Genomic DNA, 21,194 nt, shown 5'->3' on the forward strand with positions numbered 1-21,194 from the left:
TCAGTCAGGCCAATCACATCAAGATTATGATCAGTGTTTAGTTCATTGACTACTACTGCCTTTAAAGTGAGGGATCTAACATTAAGTAGCCCTATTTTGAGATGTGAGGTACCACGATCTCTTTCAATAATGGCAGGAGTGGAGGAAGTCTTTATCCTAGTGAGATTGCTAAGGCGAACAACGCCATGTTTAGTTTTGCCCAACCTAGGTCGAGGCACAGACACGGTCTCAATGGGGATAGCTGAGCTGACTACACTGACTGTGCTAGTGGCAGACTCCACTCAGCTGGCAGGCTGGCTAACAGTCTGAATGAGTAGGTGTGTCCAAACTTTTGACTATATACAGTATTTATTTTATCCAGTAGGATAAACACTCGAAACAGCCTACCCGACTGCTCGGAGGCATCCACATGGTCCTAAAGCACATCGAGGCCTCTTTTTGTGTCACATTCTAATAATAAAACTAGAGGGGCAAAAAGGCAAATTCAGAATTTTTGGGAGGCATGTCCCCCCCATCCCCAGTGAAAGTTGGGCCCCTGCTGGGTGGCAATGTTGCCAATGTTAATGCAATTTATGGTACACTTATATTGTTAAATTTGTGTATGTGTGCGTGTGTGTGTGTTTGATCTCCCTGACCTTTCCGGTGATTGAACGACATGTTGCAGATCCATGAGAAGCTGAGACAGTACGAGCGCCAGAGTCCTACACCTGTTCTTCACAGCGCCGCCTCTTTGGCTGAGGATGTAAGTTCAACAAAGCACACACACACGCACGCACGCACACATACACACACACAAACAAGGAACACACACACACACCCTACACACTGCCGAAGTGTGAAGCACCCGTCCAATAGAGTCGGTCCCAGTGTGTTTGCTGAGACAGAGGAGCGGTAGAGGCAGGTAGTAAGGTATGTGGATTTATAGAGTTACAGTACGGTAATGTGTTGTGGTCTGAAAGTGCTGATTCATCTCAACGCTAATGAAACTCTCTCCACATCCTGCCTCTCCTCTCTCTCCTCACGCCAGTTAAGTGGAAAAGTGCTGAGCCATAACTCCTGGCTGCTTATTCTCCTGTGTGTGTATTTGTGTGTGAAAGCACACACTGTATATTACTGCTTTAGGCAACAGCCGTACAACTCTACAGTATATATCTATATTTGTTGATTCTATTCTAGACTACTACTGCTAATAGTCTGCTACACTTTCAGTATATATCTGCTACATTTTTCAGTTATATCACAAGCCCACACTGTTGGACACACAGATTTATTCCAGGTCAGAGGTCATGGTCTGACTGACAGCTCTCCTGTGATTGGCAGGTGGCAGAGGAGCTGCAGAGTGGACCAATGAGTGTTGAGGAGAAGGAACTCCTACAGCTGTTGACGTCCCCCCATCTCAAGGTAAACAAAACCCCCATACACACATAGAGACCTGGTTATGGAAGGTGGGGTGGCTATTCATGCATCCATATGTATTGAATAGCTCGATCTATGTCAATCTCTATGTACACTGAGTATTCAAAGGTATTCCTAATATTTGGTATACTCAGAATCAATGGTGGAAGAAGTACCCAATTGTCATACTTGAGTAAAAGTAAAGATACCTTAATGGGAAATGACTCAAGTAAAAGTGAAAGCCACCCAGTAAAATACTACTTGAGTAAAAGTCTAGAAGTATTTGGTTTTAAATATACTTAAGTATCAAAAGTAAATTATTTCAAATTCCTTATATTAAGCAAAGCAGAAGGCCAAATTTTATAGTTTTTTAAAAGTTACAGATAGACAGGGACACACTCCAACTCAGACATAACATATAAATGAAGCATGTATTTAGTGAGTCCCCTAGATCAGAGGCAGTAGGGATGACCAGGGAGGTTCTCTTTATAAATGTGTGAAAGTTTACCTGTCCTGCGTACTTTTGGATGTCAGGGAAAATGTGTGGAGTAAAAAGTACATCATTTTCTTCATGAATGTATTAAAATAGAGATACCCAAAAAACTACTTAAGTAGTACTTTAAAGTATTTTTACTTAAGTACTTTACACCACAGCCCAGAATGCAGTTCTGCAATTCTAACATTAATCCTTCTCTCTCTGCTATCTCCCATCAGGCAGTTTTGTCCGTTCATGACACGGTTGCTCAGAAGAACTTTGACCCCGTGTTGCCACCGCTGCCTGACGACTTCGAGGACGAGCTGGAGGAGGAGTCGGTGAAGATTGTCAGACTGGTCAAGAACAAGGAACCACTGGTGAGCCATTGTAACAGAGAGGATGACAGGGGGATGGTTGGAAAGAGATAAAATGGTAGAGGATGAGGGGATGAGGGGATGAGGAGATACAGTGGGGAGAACAAGTATTTGATACACTGCCGATTTTGCAGGTTTTCCTACTTACAAAGCATGTAGAAGTCTGTAATTTTTTATCATAGGTACACTTCAACTGTGAGAGACGGAATCTAAAAAAAAAATCCAGAAAATCACATTGTATGATTTTTAAGTAATTAATTTGCATTTTATTCCATGACATAAGTATTTGATCACCTACCAACCAGTAAGAATTCCGGCTCTCACAGACCTGTTAGTTTTTCTTTAAGAAGCCCACCTGTTCTCCATTCATTATCTGTATACTCCAACCTCTCCACAATGGCAAAGACTCAGAGAGCTGTGTAAGGACATCAGGGATAAAATTGTAGACCTGCACAAGGCTGGGACGGGCTACAGGACAATAGGCAAGCAGCTTGGTGAGAAGGCAACAATTGTTGGCGCAATTATTAGAAAATGGAAGAAGTTCAAGATGACGGTCAATCACCTTCGGTCTGGGGCTCCATGCAAGATTTCACCTCGTGGGGCATCAATGATCATGAGGAAGGTGAGGGATCAGCCCAGAACTACACGGCAGGACCTGGTCAATGACCTGAAGAGAACTGGGACCACAGTCTCAAAGAAAACCATTAGATTAAAATCCTGCAGCGCACGCAAGGTCCCCCTGCTCAAGCCAGTGTAACAGTATAAATTTAAACTTTCCCCTCGCCCATACCTGGGCGCGAACCAGGGACCTTCTGCACACAACAAAAACAGTCACCCTCGAAGCGTCGTTACCCATCGCTCCACAAAAGCCTCAGCTCTTGCAGAGCAAGGGGAACTACTACTTCAAGGTCTCAGAGCAAGTGACGTCACCGATTGAAACGCTATTTAGCGCAGACCGCTAACTAAGAAAGACGTTTCACATCCGTTACACTCACCCCCCTTTTGACCTTCCTCCTTTTTCCGCAGCAACCAGTGATCCGGGTCAACAGCATCAATATAACAGTATAATTTTAAACCGTCCCCTCGCCCATACCCGGGCACGAACCAGGGACCTTCTGCACACATCAACAACAGTCACCCTCGAAGCGTCGTTACCCATCGCTCCACAAAAGCCGCTGCTCTTGCAGAGCAAGGGGAACTACTACTTCAAGGTCTCAGAGCAAGTGACGTCATCGTTTGAAACGCTATTTAGCGCACACCGCTAACTAAGAAAGCCGTTTCACATCCGTTACACCAGCGCATGTCCAGGCCCATCTGAAGTTTGCCAATGACCATCTAGAGGAGGAATGGGAGAAGGTCATGTGGTCTGAAAAGACAAAAATATAGCTTTTAGGTCTAAACTCCACTCGCCGTGTTTGGAGGAAGAAGAAGGATGAGTACAATCCCAAGAACACCATCCCAACCGTGAAGCATGGAGGTGGAAACATCATTCTATGGGGATGCTTTTCTGCAAAGGGGACAGGACGACTGCACCGTTTTGAGGGGAGGATGGATGGGGCCATGTATCGCGAGATCTTGGCCAACAACCTCATTCCCTCAGTAAGAGCATTGAAGACGGGTCGTGGCTGGGTCTTCCAGCATGACAACGACCCGAAACACACAGCCAGGGCAACTAAGGAGTGGCTCCGTAAGAAGCGTCCTGGAGTGGCCTAGCCAGTCTCCAGACCTGAACCCAATAGAAAATCTTTGGAGGGAGCTGAAAGTCCGTATTGCCCAGCGACAGCACCGAAACCGGAAAGATCTGGAGAAGGTCTGTATGGAGGAGTGGGCCAAGATCCCTGCTGCAGTGTGTGCAAACCTGGTCAAGAACTACAGGAAAAGTATGATCTATGTAATTGCAAACAAAGGTTTCTGTACCAAATATTAAGTTCTGCTTTTCTGATGTATCAAATACTTATGTCATGCAATAAAATGCAAATGAATTACTTAAAAATCATACACTGTGATTTTCTGGATTTTTGTTTTAGATTCCATCTCTCACAGTAAAAAATGACAGACCTCTACATGCTTTGTAAGTAGGAAAACCTGCAAAATAGGCAGTGTATCAAATACTTGTTCTCCCCACTGTATATATGGAAGTGGGAAGTGGGACTGGTGCTGTGTTGATTGATTGATCGTAAAGAAACAAATAGAAGAAGAGAAAAGAGATGGGAAGAATGAGGATACAATCCTGGGAGGAGGAAACGATCATCTCTCTGTTCCCAGGGGGCCACCATCAGACGGGATGAGACCACAGGGTCTGTGATCGTGGCCCGCATCATGAGGGGCGGGGCTGCAGACCGGAGTGGTGAGTGATTCAGTCCCATCCTGTCCCTCTCTGTGTCTGGTCTTAACCCATACTGTCTGATACGTCTTGATTCATCATCCCCTTCCTCTGGAATTTGCGCAGGCAAGACAGGGAGTTTTTGTTGGTCTGTCAAATGAGATCTATGGACCGCTCAGATAATATTACCAGACATAATATGTCTGAAGTCAAGGCTAACCGAGACGATGTAACTTAGACAAATCATCAGAAGTCTGAACACGTGACCTTATATGCAGCGATGTACTGCAGCCTAAAGCATGTCAGTGGATATACATTTTATTGGTAACATCCTGTATAGAAGCTACAGCTGGGAGGATCCTCCACTAATGATTCTGAGATGTTGCAGAGATTAAAGCAGCAGCATGGCAAGAGAGAGAGAGACGGTGGTAGACAGGCAGATGAGGATCTCTGTGGTTAACAGGCTGTTTGAAGCTGTGTTCTGTCTTTCCCCTGAGAGCCAATCACATATCACACATTACACACTCTCTCCAACGAGCTGACCGCTGCTGTTACCATGGAAATACCATCTGCACATTGGGAGGGAGACGTGCGTTTCTTTATTATGTTCGGTGTGTGTTTAGTGTGTGTGTGTGTGTGTGTGTGTGTGGGGGGGTCAATAGAAAAAGGGGCATTACCATCTGTTTGTTTCTCTGTACAGTACATTATGTGCTTGTCTGTTTCTTCATATCATCCCTCTCTCCCTCTCTTCCTCTCTGCCCTCTCTGCCCTCCATTCCTCGCTCCCTTTCTCCCTCTCTCCCTCTGTGCCCTCCCTCCCTCTCTCCCCTTCTCCCTCTCTGCTCTCCCTGCCTCTCTCCCTTTCTGTCCTCTCTTCCTCTCTCCCTCTCTGAGCAGTGATGAGATTAATTGATCCTATCGCTCATCCCTCTTTGTCAGGTTTCAATGATGTGACTGCGGTAGATCATGACTGAGGAGAGTGATACCACCACTCCCAAGCCCTATTGTCCATATCTCATCCCAGTTAATAGCGGTATGATAGATATGGTACACCTGCTACTGATACAGTGCTGTGCAAGATCTCCTCGATACACGATATGGTGTGCAACCCAAACGGCACCCTAATCCCTATACAGTCCACTACTTTTGACCAGATTCTATAGGCCCTGGTCAAAAGGAGTGCACTATTTAGGGAATAGGAACCCAGGCATAGATCTCTACTTCAGCTCGCCTGTTGTCTCCCCTCACCACCTCCTCCCCTCCACCCAGGACTGGTCCATGTAGGAGATGAGCTACGGGAAGTCAACGGCATCTCCATCATTCACAAAAGACCTGATGAGATCAGTCAGCTTCTGGTGAGACTAGAGTAGAATACTTCATGTCTTCCTAATTTTTTAGACCACTAGCACCAACAGCACCGTTTTGCTTTGATTTATGTTGGCAATACATGCCGTATCAACTCTGCTGCGAAGAGACAGTGGTTGAAATTGTGTTAAAAGTGTATTTCTGTGAATCTAACATCCTGCTACTCTCTGTGTGTTGCCATTCAGTCCCAGTCTCAGGGCTCCATCACCCTGAAGATAATCCCAGCCGTTAAGGAGGAGGACCATCTGAAGGAGAGCAAGGTGAGGAACACAACACAACGGTCTGGGCACGCTCAGTACAGACAAACACAGACACAGCTGCTCTGGAATTGAGGAAGGGTCAGAAAACTGAACAGCCATGGTTCAGGCTCACACATACAACAGTAGAGTCAATGGCAGACGAATTACAACAGTTTGTGCCAACATGCACTGAGATGTGTAGGTGTAATTTGAGACGTGTTTCAGATACACTACATGACCAAAAGTATGTGGACACCTGCTCGTCAAACATCTCATTTCAAAATCATGGGCATTAATATGGAGTTGGTCCCCCCTTTGCTGCTATAACAGACTCCACACTTCTGGGAAGGCTTTCCACTAGATGTTGGAACGTTGCTGCGGGGACAAGAGCATTAGTGAGGTCGGGCACTGATTTTGGGCGATTGGGCCTGGCTTGCAGTCAGATTTCGAATTCATCCTAAAGGTGTTTGATGAGGTTGAGGTTAGGTCTCTGTGCAGGCCAGTCAAGTTCTTCCACACCAATCTCGACAAATCACCTCTGTATGGACCTTGCTTTTCGCATGGGGAATTGTCATGCTTAAACAGGAAAGGGCCTTCCCCAAACTGTTGCCACAAAGTTGGAAGTACAGAATCGTCTAGAATGTCATTGTATGCTGTAGCATTAAGATTTCCCCACACTGGAACTACGGGGCCTAGTCCGAACCAAGAAAAACAGCCCCTCACCATTATTCCTCCTCCACCAAACTTTACAGTTGACACTATGCATTGGGATAGGTAGTGTTCACCTGGCATTCACCAAACCCAGATTTGTCCATAGGACTGCCAGATGGTGAAGTGTGATTCATCACTCCTTAGAACTCCACTGCTCCGGAGTCCAATGGCGGTGAGCTTTACACCACTCCAGCCGACGCTTGGCATTGCGCATGGTAATCTTAAGCTTGTGTGGGGCTGCTCGGCCATGGAAACCCATTTCATGAAGCTCCAGACGAATAGTTTTGTGCTGACGTTGCTTCCAGAGGCAGTTTTGAACTCGGTAGTGAGTGTTGCAACTGAGGACAGACCATTTTTACACGCTACGTGTTTCAGCACTCGGCCGTCCCGTTCTGTGAGCTTGTGTGGCCTATCACTTCGTGGCTGAGCCGTTGTTGCTCCAAGACGTTTCCACTTCACAACAACAGCACTTACAGTTGGCCAGGGCAGCTCTAGCACGGCAGACATTTGACAAACTGACTTGTTGGAAAGGTGGCATCCTATGACGGTGCCACATTGAAAGTCACAGAGCTCTTCAGTGAGGCCGTTCTACTGCCAATGTTTGTCTATAGAGATTGCATGGCTGTGTGCTTGATTTTATATACACCTATCAGTACGGGGTGTGGCTGAAATAGTGAAATCCACTCATTTGAAGGGGTGTCCAAATACATTTGTATATATAGTGTATGTTGTGTGCACATGTTGTTCATGCACACACACAGACACATGCACAGATAGACTGTGATTCTGAAATCTATTTGCAAAAGCATCACTTTCCCTCTCTTTAGTTTGAGGCGATCTGTCAATTATTTTCTATACATACCATATGTATTTCTGAGATGGTTTAACTGTGTGTGTGTGTGTGTGTGTGTGTGTGTGTGTGTGTGTGTGTGTGTGTGTGTGTGTGTGTGTGTGTGTGTGTGTGTGTGTGTGTGTGTGTGTGTGTGTGTGTGTGTGTGTGTGTGTGTGTGTGTGTGTGTGTGTGTGTGTGTGTGTGTGTGTGTGTGTGCGTGTGTGTGTGTGTGTGTGTGTGGTCTCTCAGGTCTACATGAGGGCCCTGTTTGACTACATCCCTGCTGATGACAAGGCCACGCCCTGTCAGGAGGCGGGACTTCCCTTCAAGCGAGGTGACATCCTGCAGGTGGTAACGCAGGACGACCCCACCTGGTGGCAGGCCAACTCTTCCACGAGGTGAGCCTATAGGCAGAGAGGTCCATGGACAGGTGCTGGACTCATTAGGCAGAGAGGTCCAAAGGTGCTCTTCCAGGAGAGGTGAGCCTATAGGCAGAGAGGTCCATGGACAGGTGCTCATAGCTCATAGGCTCAGGTGGAGAGGTGAGCCTATAGGCAGAGAGGTCCATGGACAGGTGCTAGCTCATAGCTCAGGAGAGGTGAGCCTATAGGCAGAGAGGTCCATAGACTCATAGCTCAGGAGAGGTGAGCCTATAGGCTCATAGCTCAGGAGAGGTGAGCCTATAGGCAGAGAGGTCCATGGACAGGTGCTAGCTCATAGCTCAGGAGAGGTGAGCCTATAGGCAGAGAGGTCCATGGACAGGTGCTAGCTCATAGCTCAGGAGAGGTGAGCCTATAGGCAGAGAGGTCCATGGACAGGTGAGCTAGGCAGAGAGGTCCATGGACAGCTCAGGAGAGGTGAGCCTATAGGCAGAGAGGTCCATGGACAGGTGCTAGCTCATAGCTCAGGAGAGGTGAGCCTATAGGCAGAGAGGTCCATGGACAGGTGCTAGCTCATAGCTCAGGAGAGGTGAGCCTATAGGCAGAGAGGTCCATGGACAGGTGCTAGCTCATATCTCAGAGAAGAGTCTAAATACAATATGAAAATGATCCGATCAAGCCTCGTGGTTGTACTGTACTGTGTCACATTATGCCTCCTATGCTTATACTGTAGGACTCTTATATTAGGTGCAGTATGTGGACTGAATTGCTTTCACAACAGTGCAGATATCGCCATAGAGCTGTCTCTATCTGTTCCATATTCATGTGCTCCACTTTCATGGGTCAAATGTGTTATTAAATCAAGTATCAGAGCCGCTTGGATCTAAATATAGGCTTGAATGGGAACAATCCATTATGTCAGTGTCACAATCCCTCAATAGGATGAATATGTAAACGTGTGGGGGTGCTCTGCATTGGGGGTAGAAACACACACAAGCCCCAACCCACTGCCCACTCTGTATTCATCTTAGCTAAGCAGGGGGAGCGATACCAGTGGCTGCAGCCTGATTGCGGGGGACACACACACACACACACACACACACACACACACACACACACACACACACACACACACACACACACACACACACACACACACACACACACACACACACACACACACACACACACACACACACACACACTCAAACACGCTCACCGTGTTGGATTAATCATGGCGGCTGAAACACAGAGATGGAACCTCAGCCAAGCCATGGGTTTAATTCATCTCTCATACTAGCTTAACTCCTTTCACTGATAACACATACGAGGCAGAGGTCGGTATGTGTTCTATCTCTCTGTCATGTTCTAATCTTCTCTTTCAATCTCTTTGCCTCCCTCCTCCAATGCCTCTCTTCCTCCTATCTCTGTTTATCTGTCTGACACTGTCATGGTCCCTCTCTTTCTCCCCCCTTCTCTCTCTCTCTCTTATTTCTTCTCCCTTTCTTTCCTCCTCTGTACATTTTCTTAGACGGCTGGCTTACCGGATAAAAATGGGCACACTTCCGAACCCTAAATCCCCTAAAAATCCGACCTGTAAGTTTCCACAAAAAGGTGCTATCTAGAACCTAAAAGGGTTATTTGGCTGTCCCCATAGGAGAACCCTTTGAAGAACCCTTTATGGTTGCATGAAAAAACATTTCTACAGGGGGTTCTACATGGAACCCAAGAGGGTTCTACCTGGAACCAAAAAGGGTTCTACCTGGAACCAAAAAGAGTTCTCCTATGGGGACAGCCGAAGAACTCTTTTGGAACCCTTTTTTCGAAGAGTGTGCAGATATACATGTTCACTGTTGCAACCAATATCAAACTGAAGCTGAAGGATATCTTTTGAAGTAGAACTTATTTGTCAGTGATGGTTCATGTTATTTTTCATAAGATGTCAATTTAACCACCAGATGTGTTTATGTTGACATTTATTTACCTTTTTTGCCGGTAATTGGCGTCCTCAGGAATATTAGTATTGACTGCGTATTCTCTGCTGTCATGGGGGAGGGAGGGAGGGAGGGAGGGAGGGAGGGAGGGAGGGAGGGAGGGGAGGGAGGAGGGAGAGGAGGGGGAGGGAGAGGAGAGGGGGGAGGGAGAGAGAGAGAGGGGGAGGGAGAGAGAGAGAGGGGGAGGGAGAGAGAGAGAGGGGGAGAGAGAGAGAGAGAGAGAGAGAGAGAAGTGAGAGAGAGAGAGAAGAGAGAGAGAGAGAGAAAGAGAGAGAGAGAGAGAGAAAAGTGAGAGAGAGAGAAAAGTGAGAGACGGATTTGGGAGGGGGGAGAAGAGAGGGAGGGATCACAAAGATATGAATTAATCTTTCATGTCTGGTCCATCTGGCCGGTCAGCACAAACTGTATCTCTATAGTGAGAGACAGACAACAGACTAGAACCAATTAACAGGATGAGTGTGTAACAATGTCCATTTTGTCCACTCTGGCTCTCTCCTGCTCTGTGTTGTGTGGTAATAGTATTGGGTATGTCTGAATAGAAGTGGCCAGGTGAGTGTTTAATGCGAGTGGTGGCGCTTCGTGGTCCATAATCCACAGGCGATCCGATTAGGTCTGAGCCCCAGGGAGACAACAAGAGCTTAGCAATATGTCAGCTAGCCGGGCTACACCATGGAGGCCCATGTCTCTTTTCTCTCTCTCTCTCTCTCTCTCTCTCTCTCTCTCTCTCTCTCTCTCTCTCTCTACCTCTCTTCCCCTAACTCTCTCTTTTCTCTCCCTTTCTCTCTCTCTTGCTCTTTCTCGCTCTCTCTTTCCCTCTCTCTTTGATTAATTCCCATGCCCCTAGTGAAGCTCCTGAGGTTGCCTTTTTAATGTGGGTCAGAGGCTCGACCCCTCGATGACGTCATAGCACAGAGAGCGAGACTGAGACATTTTGTGCATTTTAAAATCTATAATTCCCATCTCTCTCTCTCTCTCGCTCGCTTTTCTCTAATTCTCCAATGACTCGCCTGCTAGAAGAAAGTATATTTTAGAGTTTGTGAATATCAGACATAGAATTGAGAGAGGAGATAACACACCCCATCCCATTGCCGTTGGTGTTTTTGTGTGTAACTGTTTGTCAAAGATTTCTCATCATCCTCCTTTCCCTCACTGCTTACCTCAGATGACCAGGGATGTGACAAAGGTGGGTATACTGGTACAGAGATGCCTGCAATCCTCTCTCTCTGTCTCTCTCTCTCTCTCTGTCTCTGCCCTCATTCCCTGATCATGGTTATGTGTGAGTGAGGGAGAGTGTGCCACTATTTTCATTGCCACTGTCAGTGATTAGACAGGACATTACTCCACATGGACATACTAGTAACTATCCACAATTAGGCATAATCAGATCCATGGACATGTGGTGACAGTTTATTACTCTTATATTTCTCATGACTTCCATTTGACTATTTGCGTTCCGTGTTTTGAAACTCCTTGGTATGACTATGAGAGGACAGTTACTGTCTGCTTGCAGGCTCCTACTAGAAAGTATATTAGTAGAGGCATCAAAGCTCTCAGCCGTCTCTCTTTCTTTTGGGGGGGGTGTGTGTGTGTGTGTGTGTGTGTGTGTGTGTGTGTGTGTGTGTGTGTGTGTGTGTGTGTGTGTGTGTGTGTGTGTGTGTGTGTGTGTGTGTGTGTGTGTGTGTGTGTGTGTGTGCGCGCCTGTGCTGCGGGGTGGATGAGACCCCATGGGTCCTGTACTGCTCTGCTTCCAGCTTAAATCCTCCCCCACTGTAGGCAGCCTACGAGACCAGAATAGAGATTCACAGCGATTGCAGTGTGTGTGAGTACGTGCGTGTGTGTGTGTGAGTACGTGCGTTCTAATAACGGACTGGACACACCACAAAAAAATCTCAAGATGTTTTTTGCAAATGTTCATAAGGTACTCACTTTCTCGTGGACCAGCTCCCACCCTACCTTATAAGAATATTACATAAAGCATATTATGGCTTAAATGGCTTAAAGAGCCCATATTTCGAGAGCCCATACCTTATTGTATGTGTGTGATGCTAGGGCAGGCCTGCAGACTGGAAAGCACAGACAATCACTTAAAGATAGCAATGACCCATCCTCTCCATCATCAACAGCTTCTATTCTTTTGTTCTCTCTTTCGTTCTTCTCTGTAATTCATCTTGTTCTGTCTACTGCAGTTTGCTACCCTCTTCATCCCCTCTACTGTGTCTTGGCTACCTGTTCTTCTCCTTGCAGAGGACTTCTCTTTCCTCCTCTCCCTTCTCTGCTGTCGTCTTTTCTACTTGCCCCGTTTTTCTCTGTCAGCTATTTTCTACTCAGTATCTCTGAGTTGTGAATCTGCCACTGTCAGCACTTTTGTTGCATATCCAGAGTTTCAGAGACATCAGATATTGAAACTAGTTTTTTGCCTAGTTAAATATTGAATTCAGCAGTTATAGAGTTGTGAAATGCACAGGTTTCTGTATGCTAGCTACCATAGCTTTGTGAACTGTCCATTTCACAAAGCCATGTGTGTGGGCTAGGGAGACCCACTTCCCTTTTCCAGTCGACTACCTCCAGAAGTGCTCGGTGTGTCTGTGTGGTGTCTGTCAAACCTCCCCCACCTGGCTGCCACAGTGGCTGCGGGCTCCGGCTGAGGGCCTGTCCTGCTGAAACCTCCCTGTCCTGACCTGCTGGCTTAGGGACCTACACTGTGCCCACCCCTCTGCCCGCCTGCCTGACCCTGCCTGTCCTGCTTCGGAGCCCGTAGCCCCCCCCCCCCCCTCCCCTCTGTACCCCCCCTCCCCACCCCTCTGATCCTTCCCTCAGGTTACTTACCCTCCGCTCACCCCCGCCCCCCTCTTCTCCCTGCTTGCCTCCCTACAGAGGACTGTGATTGTGAAGGCTATTTCAATGGACAGTACATAGGTGAGAGTCTGCACGTCTTCCTCCTTCTGCCGACCTTTACCTCTTTTGCTGTCCGACGTGTCTGTGTCCTCCAGGACTTTGCTGTGAGCTGCTGGCTTAACTGACCTGGCGCTTTTGGGTTGGGGAATGTACGGGTGGGAGGTGATGGAGAAGGGAGGCGAGAGGTGGAGAGAAAGGCGGTGGGGTGAGACAATGCTGAGAGGAGACAGAACTGATCCCAGGTCATTTGACAGGGAAGACTAGTACTGAAGGAGAGAGGCTGCGCTTCAGCACCAGATTTTCCAGCTCAATATGAAAGAGGGGAGTTTAGTTTCTCACTCCTTCGGGTGTCGATAGCAAATCGGTCTCGTTACCTAATTAGTGTAATGAGAAAAGTGCTTAAGAGGGTGTGATAGAGCGCGAGTACCAGACTTGACACAGTCCAGTAGACATTGACACATGGCTGCTATGCGTCTCTGTCAGAATATTAACACGTCTTAGGATCAGTATCCGTTCCCCAGACACCAGAGTAGCAATCATTTCAGGGCATTCAGAAATGGTTACTACTTGCTAACGAGTGTCATCAATTGGATTCAACCCTCAAGCTACCGACCGTGGTAAATACAGTTTGCATCCAGACTGAAATTGCATTGGCACCAGAATATAACGCTTTCCCCGTAATCCTCAGCCCCCTGCTGCCCTCCCACTGGCCTCCCCTCCTTCCACTGTCCTCCCCTTGCCTCCTTCACCCCTACATGACCTTGAGGCCTCACCCCATACCCCAGAAACTGTTGGAATGGAAAGCAAAGCACACGGAAGGATCTGAACACAGCCGACAGTCAAACACTGCCCTCCCTTGGCAATAAGACCAACTGCATTATTCTACATGATTGTATACCTTCAAAATGACACAGAATACGACCGTCAACCAATCAGGTTACTCCTTATATATGGAGATTAAACTCAGCACCCTTGCCCTGCCCCGAACTAAGCAGTGTTTGGATCCTCCTGAGACTCCCCTCTTGCCTCTGTTGCTATGGCTGGTCCACCCCATCCTACCCTCACCCCCACGAGGGTCCTGCTGCATTGGACGCATTGCACACTCAACCAACCAGACACGTTTTGCTGCTTGTTTCACCCTGTGTGGAGACTGAGGCGCGAGGCTGGGTTGTGTGATGCTCTAATGCCAGTTATAGTCTCTCCTAAGTGTAAAGCAGTGGCGCCCTCCTGTGGCCAGGTGTTTTCCTGGGAATTTTATTCAGGTACTGTTACCGGCTTGTTCCCTCAGGTATTCCCACTGTCCGGCAGGCAGGGGGGATGGGCACCCATGGGCCTGGAGACACTGTGTGTGCGTGTCTGTGTGTGCGTGGGTGTGCGTGTGTGTCACTCCCACTACACTGTGGTCTCCAGAGTCAGGCTGTCCCATCCCTCCCTGTCCACTCCTGTAGCCCTCTGTCAAGCAGCATGTCTCCGTTGTACTGTATACTCTTACATGTGTTACAAACCAGACCATTGTCCTTCCAATTCTATCAAGGCTAATTTATCTTTCATCCTCAGTGTAGTATTACTAGTTGTTCGTTGAGTGAAGCCATGTCTCCTATAAAAAGAGAAAGAGAGAGGCATGAGCTTGATATTAATAGCAGATGTGTGTTAGCTTCACTCTCAGTCCCAGAGCTTATTTCTCACAGTCAAAGTGGAGCTGCCAAACCCCTTTGTCAGATATTAGCTGTATGTGATTGATATGTGTTGGACACACGCTTGTAAATGAGCAGATTCAGTCAATATCTCACAATGCTGCTGGCAGCCCATTTACCTTAGAGATAAGCACGGGTCAGGCTGTCAAACCTGTAGAATCACTCAGTGATTAACGACGAATCCCAGTTTACCACCAGTATTTGAATGGTCACACGGTTCACTGGGGTTTTAATGCATGATTATCAAGGGTTGCACATTCTTTGTTATTCAATAACCAACACCTAATAATCCAACAAAGAATAATGTCATGCTTATGTTGGGGTTTGATTTGCATGATAGCCTGATATGATGTCCTGATGTGATACTGGTGTTGTGCGTTCAAAATGTTTGTCAGCAACACTAATTGCCAAGTGAGAACAACTACAAGCGCTATCTAACATGCCTTCGAGAATACAGTTGTAATTATGTAGAAAGAGCATGTGTTAGACAGTGTATCAAACCACTTAAGTGGATGATCATATCTGACATTTTGACCCTTTGCCTCCCTGCCTCACCTTGCTCTCCCTGCCCCTCCCACCTGCCTGTCCTGCGTAGCGGGTCTGAGGAGGAGTTTCCGTCTGAGCCGAAAGGATCGGTCAGGATCCCTCGGAGGAGGGGCCACCCGCGACCCCACCGATCCAGACTTTGCCACCTACGAGGAGGTGACTCGCTACCAGCACCGGCCCAACGAGAGACCCCGCCTGGTGGTTCTGATTGGTATGGCAACAGCTTCAGGATGTGTGGTCATTCTACTTTGACGATACTGCCCTCTAGTGGCCAATGCTACTACAAACAGCAACTTCCTCTAGTCGTGTGGTAGCCTTATGAGAACCAGACCAATCTCTCCGCACATATCCTCTTTCATTTGAAGCAGTCAGTCTGCTTGACCAAGCTAGTTGTGTGGGCCTGTGAGGTCTGATCTACAGTACCTAATGCTATTTATGTTTCTGATAAGTTAATTAATCAAAGTGCACAACAAATGGCACATCCTGTAACTTATCAGAGGACTTAAATTGATGTTGATGCAGAATTTTTTCAGCAAATATAGATTATTTGTCCCTGATAGTTATGTTTAAATAACTCTATTTCACTCCCTCTCTCTACCCTCTCTTTCTCTTTTTCTGTCTCTCTACCCTCTCTCTTTCTCTTTTTCTGTCTCTCTACCCTCTCTTTCTCTTTTTCTGTCTCTACCCTCTCTCTCTTTCTCTTTTTCTGTCTCTACCCTCTCTCTCTTTCTCTTTTTCTGTCTCTCTACCCTCTCTCTTTCTCTTTTTCTGTTTCTACCCTCTCTCTCTTTCTCTTTTTCTGTCTCTCTACCCTCTCTCTCTTTTTCTTTTTCTGTCTCTCTACCCTCTCTCTCTTTTTCTGTCTCTCTACCCTCTCTCTCTTTCTCTTTTTCTGTCTCTCTACCCTCTCTCTTTCTCTTTTTCTGTCTCTACCCTCTCTCTCTTTCTCTTTTTCTGTCTCTCTACCCTCTCTCTCTTTCTCTTTTTCTGTCTCTCTACCCTCTCTCTCTTTCTCTTTTTCTGTCTCTACCCTCTCTCTCTTTCTCTTTTTCTGTCTCTACCCCCTCTCTCTTTCTCTTTTTCTGTCTCTCTACCCTCTCTCTTTCTCTTTTTCTGTCTCTCTACCCTCTCTCTTTCTCTTTTTCTGTCTCTCTACCCTCTCTCTTTCTCTTTTTCTGTCTCTACCCCCTCTCTCTTTCTCTTTTTCTGTCTCTCTACCCTCTCTCTTTCTCTTTTTCGGTCTCTCTACCCTCTCTCTCTTTTTCTGTCTCTCTACCCTCTCTCTTTCTCTTTTTCTGTCTCTACCCTCTCTCTCTTTCTCTTTTTCTGTCTCTACCCTCTCTCTCTTTCTCTTTTTCTGTCTCTACTCTCTCTCTTTCTCTTTTTCTGTCTCTACCCCCTCTCTTTCTCTTTTTCTGTCTCTCTACCCTCTCTCTCTCTCTCTTTCTCTGTCTCTACCCTCTCTCTCTTTCTCTTTTTCTGTCTCTACCCTCTCTCTCTTTCTCTTTTTCTGTCTCTCTACCCTCTCTCTTTCTCTTTTTCGGTCTCTCTACCCTCTCTCTTTCTCTTTTTCTTTCTCTCTACCCTCTCTCTTTCTCTTTTTCTTTCTCTCTACCCTCTCTCTTTCTCTTTTTCTGTCTCTACCCTCTCTCTCTTTTTCTGTCTCTACCCTCTCTCTCTTTCTCTGTCTCTACCCTCTCTCTCTTTCTCTTTTTCTGTCTCTACCCTCTCTCTCTTTCTCTTTTTCTGTCTCTCTACCCTCTCTCTCTCCCTTTCTTTCTTTCACTCTCATTCTCTCGTTCTCATTCTCTCTCTCTCTCTCTCTCTCTCTCTCACTCGCACAAAAGGCTCCCTAGGAGCTCGTATCAATGAGCTGAAACAGAAGGTGATAGCAGAGAACCCACATCGCTATGCTGTGGCCGTACCGCGTGAGTTACACCTTCTAAACCGCACCCTCTTCTTTCTACACTGACGACGACTCCAACACCCCCAGTAAAGAACTGCTACACCAGTCAAACAATCACAGCTTTCCCCCTATCACTTGTGTCTCCAGATACCACCAGGCCCAAGAAGCCTCATGAGAAGGAGGGGGTGGAGTACCACTTTGTCACCAAACAGGCGTTTGACGCGGACGCTCTGAGCAACAAGTGAGTCCTCTTTGATGCCATATGGCTGATCTGTGAAGCCATACGGTCCGTCTCTGTAGTACTCTGTTTTGTTTTGTCTGTTTCGTGCTTAGTTGTGTCCTGTGTGTCCAGGTTCATAGAGCATGGGGAGTACAAGGAGAACCAGTATGGTACCAGTATAGAGGCCATCCGCTCTGTACAGGCCAAGAATAAGATGTGCCTAGTGGACGTGCAGCCAGAGGTAGGGCCAAGGCACATCCTCTACAGTGATGCATATCCCATTCTGTCACGATGCACTGCACAATATAACCACGGCTATCACATGCAGCCTGTGTCACACCCTATTCTATGACGGCCCCTGGCGTTTCTCCTGTGTTCTCTTGGTGAGAGTCCTTTCTGTTTCAGTCAGGCAGGCTGCCACATTATCTTGTCCCGGTTATCCATAGCATCTCTGACATCTCAAGAGGACATTTCTCTGATAGCATCTGTTCTCTCAACCCCGTGCACTCTGTGTGACAGCCTACGCAGACTGTGTGACATTGCGTCTGAATGTGTCCTGGCCCCTTAGGCTTTGAAGACGCTGCGGACATCTGAGTTCAAGCCCTATGTCATCTTCGTCAAGCCGCGCGTCCCGGAGAGCAGACGCCGTCGTAGTGCTGCCACCTCACCAGCAGGGGGAGATCATGGGCGAGTGACGGTGAGACCTGCTGTCTCTTTTTAATTACAGTGAGCTGAGTCTGAAATGTGCTCATATGAATGTATCAATGACTTATTTCACCTTTTTTATGTTACTCAATCTTCTTTTTTGGGTGGCATGCGTTCTCCTTTACTATTTTCTCCTCTCCCAAATCTGATATCTCCTTTATATCCTTACTCACTCTTATGCTTCTTCCTCATTTTCTGTCTGTCTGTCTGTCTGTCCGTCCGTCCGTCTGATTCTCCTGTACGTCCGTCTGTCTGATTCTCCTGTCCGTCCGTCCGTGTGTGTCTCCGTGTGTCCGTGTCAGGATGAGGACCTGCAGGAAATGCGTCAGTCAGCCCAGCAGATGGACCAGCAGTACGGCCACCTGGTCGACCGGGTCCTAATAAAGGAGGACTCAGCCAGCGCCTGCACAGAACTCCGAGGCATTCTGGAGCGGCTGGAGCGTGAGACCTTCTGGGTGCCCCTCTGCTGGGTGCGAACCTAACCCCCCTTTCCCCAACCACCACTCTCCAGAGGGGGGATCACAGCCCCCAGCCCTTCTTCCAGCAGGAATCCTATCCTACCCCCTCATCCCTTTCCTCATCTCCTGGATCCCTTCCCCTTGGCTCCATGGGCCAGCTTGTGGGGTGTGGAGGATACTGCCCCAAAACCTGTCCCGATATCTGATGCTGGGCCAGACACACACTGGCACTATGGGAGAAGGGCATGCGGCAAAACCCTTTGGAACATTTCTGTGTTTGAGATGTTCAGAGGGAAAGACTGTTGTCCTGGCTGCCCCCCCCCACACACACACACACACACACACACACACACCCCCCCACCCACACACACACATGTACAGTACATGCAATCCATTGTTCAAATTCAGGTTTTTCAGATATTTCTTAAGGTTTTTTTTGTATTATTTACGTCACTCAGCCAGTCAATCAGTCAGTCAGCCAGACAGACAAACATACAGACATCTTTATTGTGGCTCCATGTGGAGTATCATCTGTAGCTTTCTTTGGCCCGCAGTGTCGAGTACTTGAGTTTCCCCTTAATATAACAATACAGTGGGGCAAAAAAGTATTTAGGCAGCCACCAATTGTGCAAGTTCTCCCACTTAAAAAGACGAGAGGCCTGTAATTTTCATCATAGGGACACTTCAACTATGACAGACAAAATGAGAAAAAAAATCCAGAAAATCACATTGTAGGATTTTTAAATAATTTATTTGCAAATGATGGTGGAAAATAAGTATTTGGTCAAAAGTTTATCTCAATACTTTGTCATATACCCTTTGTTGTCAATGACAGAGGTCAAACGTTTTCTGTAAGTCTTCACAAGGTTTTCACACACTGTTGCTGGTATTTTGGCCCATTCCTCCATGCAGATCTCCTCTAGAGCAGTGATGTTTTGGGGCTGTTGCTGGGCAACACAGACTTTCAACTCCCTCCAAAGATTTTCTATGGGGTTGAGATCTGGAGACTGGCTAGGCCACTCCAGGACCTTGAAATGCTTCTTACGAAGCCACTCCTTCGTTGCCCGGGCGGTGTGTTTGGGATCATTGTCATGCTGAAAGACCCAGCCATGTTTCATCTTCAATGCCCTTGTTGATGGACAAAGGTTTTCACTCAAAATCTCACAATACATGGCCCCATTCATTCTTTCCTTTACACGGATCAGTCGTCCTGGTCCCTTTGCAAAAAAACAGCCCCAAAGCATGATGTTTCCACCCCCATGCTTCACAGTAGGTATGGTGTTCTTTGGATGCAACTCAGCATTCTTTGTCCTCCAAACATGACGAGTTGAGTTTTTACCAAAAAGTTATATTTTGCTTTCATCTGACCATATGACATTCTCCCAATCTTCTTCTGGATCATCCAAATGCTCTCTAGCAAACTTCAGATGGGCCTGGACATGTACTGGCTTAAGCAGGGGGACACGTCTGGCACTGCAGGATTTGAGTCCCTGGCGGCGTAGAGTGTTACTGATGGTAGGCTTTGTTACTTTGATCCCAGCTCTCTGCAGGTCATTAACTAGATCCCATCGTGTGGTTCTGGGATTTTTGCTCACCGTTCTTGTGATCATTTTGACCCCCCGGGGTGAGATCTTGTGTGGAGCCCCAGATCGAAGGAGATTATCAGTGGTCTTGTATGTCTTCCATTTCCTAATAATTGCTCCCACAGTTGATTTCTTCAAACCAAGCTGCTTACCTATTGCAGATTCAGTCTTCCCAGCCTGGTGCAGGTCTACAATTTTGTTTCTGGTGTCCTTTGACAGCTCTTTGGTCTTGGCCATAGTGGAGTTTGTAGTGTTACTGTTTGAGGTTGTGGACAGGTGTCTTTTATACTGATAACAAGTTCAAACAAGTTAATACAGGTAACGAGTGGAGGACAGAGGAGCCTCTTAAAGAAGAAGTTACAGGTCTGTGAGAGCCAGAAATCTTTCTTGTTTGTCGGTGACCATATACTTATTTTCCACCATAATTTGCAAATAAATTCATTAAAAATCCTACAATGTGATTTTCTGGATTTCTTTTCTCATTTTGTCTGTCATAGTTGAAGTGTCCCTATGATGAAAATTACAGGCCTCTCGTCTTTTTAAGTGGGAGAACTTGCACAATTGGTGGCTGACTAAATACTCCCCCCCCCCCACTGTATATGCCATTTAACACACATTTTTATCCAAAGTAACTTCAAGTCAAAAAATGGATACAGGAATCCTGCAGGAAATCCTACATAATTCCTTCACATAGACTTCATGACTGTTCTGTAAGGTTTCCTCACTTAGTGTTTCCTCGCCTATTTCCGTTGCTCGTTGATACAATGCATTCTGAGTGAGGCCTAGCCATTGTTATTATAATGTTATTGAAATGTTATCCAAAATCCAATCCACCTGCTTCCATTATACCTGGAGAATGAGTATAAATACATACATAGTATTATTAACCAATACACTCTGTAAATAGTATAGTAGGATAGATGTAACGGTACAGAAATATGGAATGTGAAATAGAATATTATTTCATAATGCTTTTTTTGATCAATTATTTTATGACTTGGATGTGTTTTAAGGAAGTGCACGACAGTTTAATTATTTAATCTCAGATGTAAATATTGCACATGCAAATCCTACCGTGCCAACGAACGAGCTCATAGCAC

The 21,194-nt window shown here is 46.6% G+C and overlaps 1 pseudogene; it reads left to right on the forward strand.

Moving 5' to 3' along the window:
- LOC135555776 (MAGUK p55 subfamily member 3-like) overlaps positions 1–18,535 on the forward strand; it is a 44,257-nt pseudogene extending 25,722 nt beyond the window's left edge.
- The last annotated feature ends 2,659 nt before the right edge of the window (positions 18,536–21,194 follow it).

The sequence above is a fragment of the Oncorhynchus masou genome, chromosome 15, assembly GCF_036934945.1.
Source record: "Oncorhynchus masou masou isolate Uvic2021 chromosome 15, UVic_Omas_1.1, whole genome shotgun sequence".
Lineage (NCBI taxonomy): Eukaryota > Metazoa > Chordata > Actinopteri > Salmoniformes > Salmonidae > Oncorhynchus > Oncorhynchus masou.